The sequence below is a fragment of the Hemitrygon akajei genome, chromosome 4, assembly GCF_048418815.1.
Source record: "Hemitrygon akajei chromosome 4, sHemAka1.3, whole genome shotgun sequence".
In the NCBI taxonomy this organism is placed as follows: domain Eukaryota; kingdom Metazoa; phylum Chordata; class Chondrichthyes; order Myliobatiformes; family Dasyatidae; genus Hemitrygon; species Hemitrygon akajei.
Genome location: NC_133127.1, coordinates 88,949,289 through 88,962,833, shown reverse-complemented (window position 1 = coordinate 88,962,833; position 13,545 = coordinate 88,949,289). Strand labels below are relative to the sequence as shown.

General features: G+C 41.5%; 1 non-coding gene across 1 annotated transcript; it reads left to right on the top strand.

The window, feature by feature from the left end:
- Positions 1-12,268: 12,268 nt before the first annotated feature.
- On the top strand, positions 12,269-12,339 carry trnag-gcc (transfer RNA glycine (anticodon GCC)). Its single transcript has one exon. It is a non-coding gene; the product is annotated as a tRNA-Gly (tRNA).
- The last annotated feature ends 1,206 nt before the right edge of the window (positions 12,340-13,545 follow it).

Below are 13,545 nucleotides of genomic sequence, written 5' to 3'. Positions count from 1 at the left end.
AAAAGTTGCCCCTTGGGTCCCTTTTATAAAAGATAAATCTCTGCAGAAGATCCATGAGGGCTCGCTCGAGTCACCACCAAAAATGTTCATGGATCAGACTTCTGGAATTATCCTGCAACATTTATATTCTGTCAGTATTTTCTTTTCCCCTCTCACCCTAAACCTATGATGCCTAATTATGGACTTCCCTACACTGAGGAAAAGACTTTTACCTTCCAAATTAACACAACATCTGCCTATAAAGCAGTCCCTCTAGTCCTGACAATATCCTCATAAATATTGTTTCCAATTTAACCATGTCTAAGCTGCTGTATAACAAGGTGTGCAAAACTGCCCACAGTAATCCAAGTGTGGGCTCACTATCAGTTTATACAATTGTAACATGATATCCCAACCCCTCTACTCAATGCCACAATGATGAAGGTCAACGTTCCAAGCATCTCTCTCACTGCCCTGTCTACCTGCGATGCTGCTTTCAATGAACTATGTATTTGTACTCACTGCTCGCTCTGTTCAATTACACTCCCTGGTGCCCTACCATTCATAGTATAACTCCTATGCTGGCTTGACTTTCTAAAGGAGAGTCATTGAAGCGAATGAACAGTTCACCAACCTTTAATTAGAGCTTGCAGAATTAAAGGAAAAGCATTAAACGCTAGGCCAACAGGGCCATTAACAAAACGCTCAAACTGAAAGGTAATGCCAGCACTGCGACTCAGAAGCAGTAACTTGAAACTAAATAAATAGCGCTCGTTTACAATGTCAAACTACATGGACGTCTTAATTCCCGGGACCAGCAGGGAGTGTTGACATTGCTGTGTTTTGGTCAAGTCTGAACAAGGTGAAATGAGAGGAAGAGAGTTAAGTACCACCATAATGAAACACGAGTTGGCTGGAACGTGCATATTCACGAGCATGATTGCTGATTCCATTCGGCAGCCCACCTACAATGGCGCGCAGACCCCATGGCAGAGTTCATGGTTGTGACAGTCCTAATTTTGTATCATCGTTTGATTTACTGATAAAAACTTCTGTACTTGCATCCCAATCACTTACACAAATAACAAATAACAAGGGTCTCAACCAATGTTCCCTCTGAGGTGTGCTCACGCATACATCTTTTCCTACTAGCTCACCAAAGGTTGTCACCCTGTACCTCGTTGGCATGTTCAATATATTTCACCATCGTACACAATCACATTTCCTTTTCTGGTCTCTGGTGCAGACAATGTTGACAACACAGAGTTTGCGATGATTTGTCAGCAGATTTTAGAACTGGCTTATTTATACTGTTTTTATTAAAGAAATTATTGATTCACTATGTCAAATTCCAAAGAAGCAAAGGGTGTGAAATGCAGAAGAATTGCTAGTTCATTTACAGCAGAATGGCTTAATGAAACAGTAGAAACTGCTACACCAAAAGCTCATGAGGTCAGGGACGGGCAATTACAAGAAATATTTATGTACAATACAGAAACAAATGATACCTTTGTGTATTGTCATGATGCAAAAGTTGCTGGAGAATTTACAAGTGGGAAGAACTGGAGTGATATCTGGCATCTTGATTTTTTAAAACATCATTTAGCAAACAAATCACATATGAACAGTGTGCAAAAGCTCCGGTGAGAAAATCCTTCATTACCTTCTACAAGCCTACTATGTATGTTTTGAGAATGCAGATGAATGAGAGCAAAAATGATCATACCCGGAGGAGATCAAAGTTCTTATTGACTATTATTTTATTTCTTTTAAACAATGAACAACACACTGGACTTGGTAGTTTATTATCCTTAGGACAGCTTCAGGTTTACTTCCACTTAAAAATTCAGAGTGCACATGTTGTTGTCTCCGGGCAAATAAAAATTGCACAGCACAAGATTTTTGCACACACTGGTCATTACAAATTAGAGGGAACATTGGTCCCAACACTAACCCCTGCAGCACAACACTAGTCACTGCCCTCCACCCCAAGAAATGACTTTTAGCCACCACCCTCTGCTTCGTATCACTGAGAAAGTTTTGAATCTGCCTGTGAGCTTTTCCATGGGACTTGCAGCCAGCCTACCATGCAGGTCCTTGTCAAAAATCCAAATCGACAACAACTACTGCCCTACTCTCATCTATCTCTACAGTTATCTTTCAAGCAAGATTCATCAAGCATTAGTTTCCACACATAAAGCCATGCTGTTTCCAAATCAGACTCAGTCCAACCAAATGCTGGTAGACCTAGTCCCTTAGAATCCCTCCAGTTACTTCCCCACTGTCAGGCTGACAGGTATAAAGTGTATATAGTTACCTGACTTGAATGCCTTTTTTAAAATTTGGTGTCCGGAGAGATTAGAAACTACACAAAAAATCATTCCCCGTGGTAACTATACCTCTATAGTGGTATAATGAATGGCATGAAAAGCTATAAAGTTGATCAGAAAAAAAAACAATTACTCATGTGGAGATAGGGAAATGTAATTCTGCCATTTGTAAAAACAAATGGATATACCTATAGTATGCAAGCCTTTTGAGTTGACTAATATTATAGAAGTGCATTTGTATATAGAGGGAATCCATATGTCATGCATTTGTAATCAGGCAGTTCCCTATAGCTGGCCTATACTGAGACATTTCAGTCTTTTGTTGTCAGTTAGGTCTATTCTTGTGAGCACTGTGCAGGGAGCAACTTAAAATAAAAATACTTATACAATTGCCTCTTCAGATCGCTATATCAGAATTCAGTGCAGTGGTCTAAAGACACGTAAAACAATTTGCAATTCAGCACGTCCTGTTTCTGTGCCTTGTTTGCAAGCCAAAATATATGTCAACACCCCTTCAGTTCCAACATGAAAAATCAGCTCATTCAACACCACAGGTTAATCTAAATAAGGATAAGTTAATACCATAGTTGCATGTCTGGAATATTATTGAGAGGCTTTAGCTGAAGACTTCAGGAGCATAAATTAAAATTTCACCAATTAATTAATTATTATTTTTTAAAAAATAATTAAATCAATAATTATATATTTTAGGATTAACATGCAGTAGTTATCAGTTCAATGACAACCTAATCTCAAATAATAATGAGGCAGCCAACAGAGGAGAAGTCAAGAAAACAACCTCTCCATCAATGTCGCAAGATCAAAGGAGCTGGTTGTGGACTACAAGAGGAATGGAGATAGTCTAGCCCTATTGACATCAATGGATCTGGGGTTGAGGAGGTGACAGCTTTAAGTTCCTCAGCATACACATCACCAAGGATCTCACGTGGTCTGTACATACTAGCTGTGTAGTGAAAAAGGCACAACAGCACCTCTTTCACCTCAGACTGTTGAAGAAGTTTGGTTTGGGCCCCCAAATCCTATGAACTTTCTATAGGGGCACAATTGAGAGCATCCTGACTGGCCATATCACTGCCTGGTATGGGAACTGTACTTCCCTCAATCGCAGAACTCTGCAGAGAGTGGTGTGGACAGCCCAGCACATCGGCAGATGTGAACTTCCCACTATTCAGGACATTTACAAAGGCAGGTGTGTCAAAATGGCCCGAAGGATCATTGGGGACCTGAGTCACCCCACCCACAAACTGTTCCAGCTGCTACCATCTGGGACACTGTATAAAAGCCATAACGAACAGGCTCTGGGATAGCTTTTTCCACCAGGCCATCAGACTGATTAATTCATGCTGACACAACTGTATTTCTATGTTATTTTTGACTATCCTGTGTGCATATTATTTGTATAAATTACTATAAATTGCACTTTTCACATTTAGATGGAGATGTAACGTAAAGGTTTTTACTCCTCATGTATATGAAGGATGTAAGTAATAAAGTCAAATCAATAGAACATTTTGTACAAAGCTTGGTCAAAAATGTCAATCCAGGAACCTCATGCACATGCTTGAGTTGAGGAACAGTGGAAGACTTTCTAAGAGATTTTCACTGTGTTGAACAAAGGTATATTTCAATTAAAAGCAAGAACACCAACGGTGGGGAGAGACAGCTTTTATAACTAAGGAAATAAAAGAAGGCATCAAACTAAAAGCTCATGCAGACTAAGTTGAGGAGAGCAGTGGAAAGCTGGAAAAACACTAAAAAGCAACAAAGAAACAGTAAGCGACCATCAAGGAAAGATAAAATAGATCATGAATGTAAACTTGCACAAAATAGAAAAACAGATATTAAAAACATTTGATATTATATATAGTAGAAATAGGTGGTTAAAGTAAACGTAGATCCTTCAGAAGATGAGAAGGGGAATTGATATTGGGTAAAGGGGAAATGGTTGAGGCCTTGAATTACTGTTTTGTGCCATCGTGGAGAACATGTTTAACATGCCAATGAGAGATGTTGTAGAAGCAATGGAGGTGAGGATCTTGATACAATGGCTGTCACAAAGGAGGCGGTGATGAGCAAACTAGTGGTCCTAAAAGAATGTCATGCCACTGTTTAAAAAAGGATATGGTCAACAATTGGCCCATTAAATTAATGTCTGTGGTCAGGAAATGCTTGAGACTAACATTAAGGAGGAAGAAGCAAGACCACTGGATTGAGCTTATCCCATCAGGCAGACCTTGCATGGACGCATGAAGTGGGGGGGTCCAGTTGGACAAACTTACTGGAGTTCTTTGCAGATATAATGAGTGCAGCACATACAGGTGGATGTTGGATACTTGGATTTAAGAAGGCTCTGCACAGAGTGCCACATTAAAGACTTACCAATAAGATAAGGATGCATGGTGTTAGGGGTCATATATTAACACAGGCAGAGAATTGGTTAATCAATAGAAGACAGAAAGTTCGGGTAATTAGGTGTTTCTCTGCTTGTCAGTCAGTGTTGAGGGGAGTGCTGCAGGGGTCAATGCTGAACATGCAACTCTTCATGATATACACTTGGTGGCCACTTCCTCCTGTACCCGATCACTGAGTGTATGTTTGTAGTCTTCTGCTGCTGTAGCCCGTCCACTTCAAAGTTCAATGTGTTGTACATGCAGAGATGCTCTTCTGCACACCACTATTGTAATGGGTGGTTATTTAAGTTACCGTCACCTTCCTATCAGTCTTCCTGTCTGGCCATTCTCCTCTGAACTCACTCATTCACAAGGAATTGTCCCCCACAAAACCATCACTCACTGGATGCTTTTGTTTCTCACACTATTCGCTGTAAAATCACAGGAGATTAGCAGTTTCTGAGATACTCAGACCTCCACGCCTGGCGCCAACAATCATTCCACAGTGAACCAAACTTCTTCCTCATTCTGATGTTTGGTCAGAGCAAAAACTGAACCCCTTGACCATGTCTGCGTGCTTTTATGCCACATGAATGGTTGATTAGATATTTGCAAAAACAGGCAGGTGTATGGGTGTACCTAACAAAGTGGCCACTGGGCATTACATTAATCATCTGGAAGAGGGAAGTGTTGCATATCTAAGTTTGCTGATGACATTAAATTGAGTGGAAAAGCAAACTGTGCAGAGGGTGCCCAGCCTGAGGTCCATGGACTCCTTGCTTAATGGCATTGGTCCATGGCTTTAAAAAAGGTTGGAAAACCCCACTGTTGGTAGATATAGATAGGTTAAGTGAGTTGGCAACAATTTGGCAGGTGGAGTACAATGTTGCTAAATGCTAGGTCATCCACTGTAGAAGGAAAATAGAAAATCAGATTATTAATTATATGGTGAAAAACTGCAGCAAGCTGTTGTGCAGAGGGACTTGGAAGTACTTGTCCACAAATCACAAAAGGTTGGTTTGCAGGCACAAAGGATTATCAAGAAGGTAAGTGGAATGTTGGACTTCATTGCTATGGGGATGACTTTTAAGAACAGAGAGGTTATGCTGCAATTGTACAGGGTGCTGGTGGGATCACACCTGGAACACTGCATGCAGTTCTTGTCTCCTTACTTGAGGATGCAGTTCACCAGCTTGATTCTGGAGATGAGAGTGTTAGTCCATGAGGAGAGATTGAGTTGCCTGCGACTGAACTTGATGGAACTCAAAAGAATGAAGAGGGATCTTATATGAATATACAAAAGTATGATAGATAAGGAATAGATAAAGTAGAAGCAGGAAAGATGTTCCTACTGGGAAGCGAGACTAGAACTAGGGGATTTAGTCTCAAAATTTGGGGTAGCTGATTCAGGATAGAGTTGAGGAGAAATTGCTTTTCCCACAGAGTGGTGAATCTGTGAAATTCTCTGCCCAGGGATGGAATAGAGGCTTAAACTATATTTAAGGCACATTTGGAACGCACAACAAGATAATTAAGGATTATGGGGAAAAGGCAGGTAGGTGGAGCTGAGTCCATGGCCAGATTAACCATGATCTTATTATATAGTGGATCAGGCTCGATGGGCTAGAAGAACTATTTCTGCTCCTATTTCTTATGTTCATATGCTGTGAGGCCGCTGGGTTGACACAGCAACCAAGATTGTATACAACACTTGCTTTGCTGTTTCTTTCGTGAAATTCTTATGGATCACCCTCAATGGGTTCATACATTGAAACAGCTCTACTAACAGCCATGAGACTCAGTGGGGAGGAGGCCACCTTTCATAAACAATGTACATCTAGAGTCAGTATGATTTGGGTTCCGCCAAATAGGAACATCATGATGTTCTGATTAAAGAAGCTGCAGTTTGAGCTAATGCTGTGTAAATACTGCCCACACACAATTATCAGTCGGCAAGAAATAACAGATCATACACCGCATAAAATTATAAAGAAAGTATATTTATAAATTTCAGCTTTATCAAACTGTTAATAGGTAAACCCTTTTAGTTAACCCAGTCCAAATGTGCACATAAAGCTGAAGCTCATCTTGAAGTTGTCTCTTTCACTCATACGCCCACCCATGGTCTGCATGAAGGCATTCCTCTTATTCCAAACTTTGTTCGAAATCCACCTCAAACAAATGGGCTCTCTCTCAGGAGTATAGCCCCCTCCTCCTTGGAGCCATTCATCTGCACAAAGCACTTTGTTCAATGAAGACGTTCCTTTCCACAGCATTCTTAGCCATCTTCACCCCATCCCCACCCCCACCCCTGTCTTCTCTGCAGCTCCTGCCAAAAAGACCACAAACTCCACCAGTGCCTGTCACAAATCTCTCTCCAGTCAGCTCTCTCTAGACCCTTTTCCCAATTCCACCATCCTGACTAGCTGACACAACATTCCTAAGTGGAGATTGTTGCCTCTTATCTTTAGCCGAAACCAAAACATTCTACCAGCAGGACACGCTGCTTTTGCAGAAGCTGCTAAAATGAAATATCTACAGTATAACACAGAAATCTTAACTAGAGATTACACTTTTAATTGGATTCAGGTTAATTGGGCATCAGTTAATTAGGACACCTACTTATTTGGGGCAACTCTTAAAGAACAATGACTAATGGAGAAAATAGCTAGTATTCCCTTTTGTTTATTTGGAACACTATGCCGCTTATTTGGGACAGGAGACTATTGCTGAAGAGTTTCTAACTAGCATCTGTTGTGTGCTCATGTGTGCCTGTTAGATGCCACACGGTCCTTAGAGTGAACAATTTATAAATAGCATCAGTTGTGGATGCTTGTGTTACGTTATCCATTTGGGCTGATGGACACCAATTCAAAATGCAGTGATTTTGATTATATTGCTTTTATTTTGACTTTAAAAAGTTTCAGTCCCTTGCCAAGATACCACAAAAAGATTTGACACTAGCTGAAAAAAATCACCCTCAGCTGATTTTGTTCATTTACAGTCAATAAAAAGAACACAGCAGCGTACACTGGATGAATCCCTCTGTCGATAACTAATACAGTGTTATAGTACTGTAGTACTGTTGGTAGCATTCCAATTTGTTCTATATTTCACTTAAATACATCATTTCAATAGTTCAATATTTCCATTTAATGTCAGAGAATGTAAACAACATACAAACTGAAATTCTTGCTCTTTACAGACATCCACGACAACAGAAGAGTGTCCAAAGAATGAGTGACAATAAAAATGTTAGAACCCCAAAGCCCCTCCTACACATGAGCAGCAGCAAAATATCGATCTTCCCCCTCCCACACTTACTTCAGCAAAAAGCATCAGTGCCCTCCACTCACCAAGCAAGCAACAGAAAACCCCCCAATAAAGACCATGATCTTTACTACAACAAAAATAATTCACCTGACAATTCGACATATCACAGGCTCTCTCCTTCTCCCTCATAAAGGGGTAGAGAGATGGGAGACATAGACAAAACAACTCACTGATTTACAGTGTTAGATAGATAGATAGATAGATAGATAGATAGATAGATAGATAGATAGATAGATAGATAGATAGATAGATAGATAGATAGATACTTTATTCATCCCCATGGAGAAATTCAACTTTTTTTTTTCCAATGTCCCATACACTTGTTGTAGCAAAACTAATTACATACAATACTTAACTCAGTAAAAAATATGACATGCATCTAAATCACTATCTCAAAAAGCATTAATAATAGCTTTTAAAAAGTTCTTAAGTCCTGGCGGTTGAATTGTAAAGCCTAATGGCATTGGGGAGTATTGATCTCTTCATCCTGTCTGAGGAGCATTGCATCGATAGTAACCTGTCGCTGAAACTGCTTCTCTGTCTCTGGATGGTGCTATGTAGAGGATGTTCAGAGTTTTCCATAATTGACCGTAGCCTACTCAGCGCCCTTCGCTCAGCTACCGATGTTAAACTCTCCAGTACTTTGCCCACGACAGAGCCCGCCTTCCTTACCAGCTTATTAAGACGTGAGGCGTCCCTCTTCTTAATGCTTCCTCCCCAACACGCCACCACAAAGCAGAGGGCGCTCTCCACAACTGACCTATAGAACATCTTCAGCATCTCACTACAGACATTAAATGACGCCAACCTTCTAAGGAAGGTGTCACTTTTTCTGAGTTCTCTGACTCGAGAATTGCCAAAAACCTCCTCCCACCAATGAGAGAAAGAGAGAGAGAGATGATCCAAGTACAGAGGTCCCGACAGCTGACTTGCTGTTCCTAATATTTTGTTCTCTCCCGCGCGCATCAGTTGGCATGGAACTGGCTCGTCCTTGGAGCTGTGAAGCCTTGGAACCCTGAAGAAGCGCTCGCCTTCTCGGCCACACCCTTGGGATATTGAAGAAAGGCAGGTCAGTGAGCCCTTTGAGTGGGAACCATTGCCACAGAGAATGAAAGTTTGCTTCTAGCTCTAGGTCAGAGTATTTAATAGAACCCCATCCACCTTGAAAAGGAAAAAGAGAGACATTAAAAGTAGAAATACGCTGTAGCTGCAGATGAACTGAAGAAGTCGCTATCTAGCCCACCTGGGTAATTTGTTACTGAGGTAAATGGTAGTTTGTTTTTTTTAGCTATTTAGCTATTTCCATGAAACTTCAGCTATTTTGGGCAGCTGCTCAAAACTGCTCAGCTTATTTGGACTAAAGCAGTTTTTAACAAGATGATGAGACCCATTTTAACATTATTTAAGAAGTCTAAATCTAACTAGATTAGAAACTAGTTAGATTCAGATAACTAGATAACTATTCTAGTTAACCAGGTAACTAGAATCTAATTGGAAGCTGAGGCCTCAATCTGGCCCTGATCAGATACTGGCTTAGTTTGTCATTGTTAATGACTGTGTCCATCCTCTCCTTTTCCCATGCCAATGAATTCCGGACTCCCTGCACTTCTCTGCCTGTTTCCCCTCTGCACACCCCAGCTCATCACCCTATATCTTTCAGCCTTCCAATTCAATCTGTCCTATTACAACAATCAGCTCATCACTCCCAAGCATTGCCAATCAAAATTTCTTACCCCACATACTTCCTCCACGTATTTCACTCTTCACGTTAATGGAAGACCATGGTGTAAGGCCGATGTGTGTGCACAATCAAGCACATGTAATGCCCTGGGGCTTGGAATTATGAATCTACTGGATTGTTGTAAAAACAACTGATGTTCAGTGCAAAACTATAAATCCCCCCCCCCATACCATTCGGAGTGGGGTAGGATTGGCATGTCAACATTGACTGGAAACTAGACCTACACCTTTCAACCATGCACAATGCATAGGGGCAGGGACATGGTAAAACTTACTTCGGTGGCCTGAATGAGTTCAGCTTCAGCAACTATTAGGAAGCTAGTGACGACCCAGGACCAAGCAGCCCACAAAACTGGCACTCCATCCACCACCCATGCGTCTGGTGCACATTGACTCCAGTACATCTCCAACAAGCACTGTAGGATCTCACCTAAGGCTAGTCCAACAGTGCCTCCCATAACCCTTGAGCTCTCCCACAGAAGGACAAAGCAAGCAGAATCTATCTGCAGATTTCCCTTGAGCTGCACGTCACTCTGAAATGGAAACGTATCACTGCTCCACTGTCACTGATCCAGGTCTAAACCATGGGACAATGCTGTGGGGCTACCTTCCCCAGGCGTAGTGCGTTGGTTCAGGAGAGCTGTCCACCACTACCTCTTGGGAGAGTAAAGGATGGACAATAAATGTCGGCCTTGTCATCAACGCCAGATCCTGAGAAATGAATTAAAAACACAAGTGGTTTATTAACTTTCTTTGGCGGGAAGATGGGTGGGTGGAGCAGAGGGGGGTGAAGTGAGGAGCTGGGAGGTGATAGGTGGAAAAGCTAAAGGGCTGAAGAAGAATCTGATAAGATTCACCTTCTTGCTTTTCACCGCCCCTCCTCCATCAGCCGCCCACCTTTCCCTCCAAATGGTCTCACCTGGCAGTTCATACTCCTTCCCCTCCCCTCCTTTCTTATTCTGGCTTCCCAATCCCAATGAAGGGTATCAGCCCAAAGCACTGTCTGTTCATTCCCCTACATTGATGCTGCCTGACCTGCTGAGTTCCTCCAGCATTGCGTGTGTTGCTCTGGATCTCCAGCATCTGCAGAATCTTTTATGTTTACATTATCTTAATTAACCAAGTTGTCAAATTTATTGTCATTTAACCTTATACATGTAAACCATCAAATGACACAATATTCCTCTGGACCAGGATGTAAAGCACATAGCACACATTTAACACACAATAACATAGGAAAGTAAGAATTAAATTTAATCTACAAATGAATTTCACATAGATAAACAAAGTTAGGTGTATAAATTAAATATTATAGGGTACTGTACAAATTATCCAGTGACATTTTGAATGAGATGTGACAGGAGGTCCAAAAGCCTAATGGCCTGAGGGAAGGAGCTGTTTCCCATCCAGACCGTTCTTGTTTGTATGCATCAGAGTCTCCTGCCTGGTGGTAGAAAGTCAAAGAGGATGCTGGGTGGATGGTTGGTGTCCTTAGTGATACTAAGGGCCCTGCTCTCCTGATAAGTGGCCTCGATGAATGGTGGGGAGACTCCTACGATCTTCTCAGCCATTCACAAAATCCTTTATATGGACTTCCGGTCCAACACTCTACTGCTCCCACATCAGACAGACATGTAGCTTGTCAGGTTGCTCTCAATGGCAGCCTATAAAATTCAGTTCCAATGGGTGGGGCTTGCATCAATCTCCTCAGGAAGTCGAGCTTCCTCAGGAAATGCTTGAATTATATATTTGTCTTTATTTTGAGAATCCATTTGATATGTCTTGAGACCACAACCATATTTATTGCATACACTCCCAGTCACAAGATGCCACCCACCATCCCTCATCATCTGGGCCATCCCTTCTCATTGCTACCATCAGGAAAAAAGTACAAGAGCTTCGCCATTTTAAGAACAGCTTCTTCCCCTCAGTGATCAGATTTATGAATGGCCCAAGACTACCTCACTCTTCTGCTTTCACACCACTTATTACTTCCGTAATTTGTAATAATATTTTACATCTTGCAATGTACTGCTGCCACAAAATGATAAATATTTTGACATAGCTCAGTCTAATAAACCTGATTCTGATTCTGAAAAGTATTTTAATGTATTCTGTTTGTGATAATATTGAAACATACACTCAATGGCCACTTTATTAGGTACACCATTAACGCAAATATCTAATCAGCCAATTATGTGGCAACAACTCAATACATAAAAGCATGCAGACACGGTCAAGAGGTTCAGTTGTTGCTCAGGCCAAACATCATAATGGGGAAGAAGTGTGATCGAAGCGACTTTGACTGTAGAATGATTGCTGGTGTCAGATGGGGTGGTTTGAGTATCTCAGAAACTGGTGATCTTGTGGGATTTTCACACACAACAGTCTCTTGAGTTTACAGAGAATAGTCTGAGAAACAAAACACATCCAGTGAGCAGCCTTGTTAATGAATGAGGTCAGTAAAGATTATGTGCATTGGTGGTTCAGTGGTAGAATTCTTGTCTGCCATGCGGGAGGCCCGGGTTCGATTTCTGGCCAATGCAATGATTATTTTAATGTTAGGACTTTATAAAGCATTGGTGAGGCCTCACTTGGAGGATTGTGAATAGTTTTGGTCCCCTTATCCTAGAAAAGACGTGCTGAAACTGGAGAGAGTTCAAAGGACATACACAAAAGTGATTCCAAGTTTCAACAGCTTGTCATATGAAGAGCGTTTGATGGCTCTGGGCCTGTATTCACTGTAATTCAGAAGAATGAGGGGTGACCTAATTGAAACTTATCAAATAGTGAAAGGCTTTGACAGAGTGGATGTGGAGAGAATGTTTTCTATGGTGTGAGAGTCTAAGACCAGAGGACACAGCCTCAGAATAGAGGGGCGTCCTTTTAGAACACAGATGAGGAGGAATTTGTTTAGCCTGGGAGTGGTGAATCTATGGAATTTGTTGCCACAGGCAGCTGTGGAGGCCAGGTCTTTGCATATATTTAAGGCAGAGGTCGATAGACTCTTGATTGGTCAGGACCTGAAAGAATATGGGGGGTGGGGTGGAAGGCAGGAGATTAGGGCTGAGACGAAAATTGGATCAACCATAATGAAATGGCAGAGCAGTCTCGATGGGCCCAATGGCCTAATTCTGCATGGAGAATGGCCAGACTGGTTCATGCTGACAAGAAGGCAACAGTAACTTAAACACATTAAAAGCAGAAATGCATCTTCGAACGCACAACCCCTCAAACCTTGAGGAGTATGGGTAAAGCAGCAGAAGAGCACGAGCTTACACTCAGTGTCTGCTTTATGAGACAGTACCTAACAAAGTGGCCATTGATTTTGCTCCATGGACAATAAATGTTCCTTTAGGTCATTCGTTCCTTTAAGAATTGCTTCAAGTGAGTAGCTGTTGGCTTGTATTGCAATGATGTTCTGGGTAGAAACTTCTAGAATGTGGCTGAGGGATATAAAACAAATACTGTATATGAATGTCTGCTGGCTCTGCCGTCTGTTTCATGAATAAGCTGTTGTTTCAATTACTGACCATCTTTCACTTTCTGCAGTGATTAAGGACGATACTGACACCACATGATAGCTGAATGAAATTAAGACTCAGTGCCTCAACGGAAGTGTCAAATATTGAGCGTGGTTACACGTGCTGCCTTTTAACTTACATTCTCATTTGGATGCAGAAGACACCCAGCACAAAAATTCAATTCCTGGTCACCCTCCAACTCAGCTCTCTCACATGCCTATTGACTCT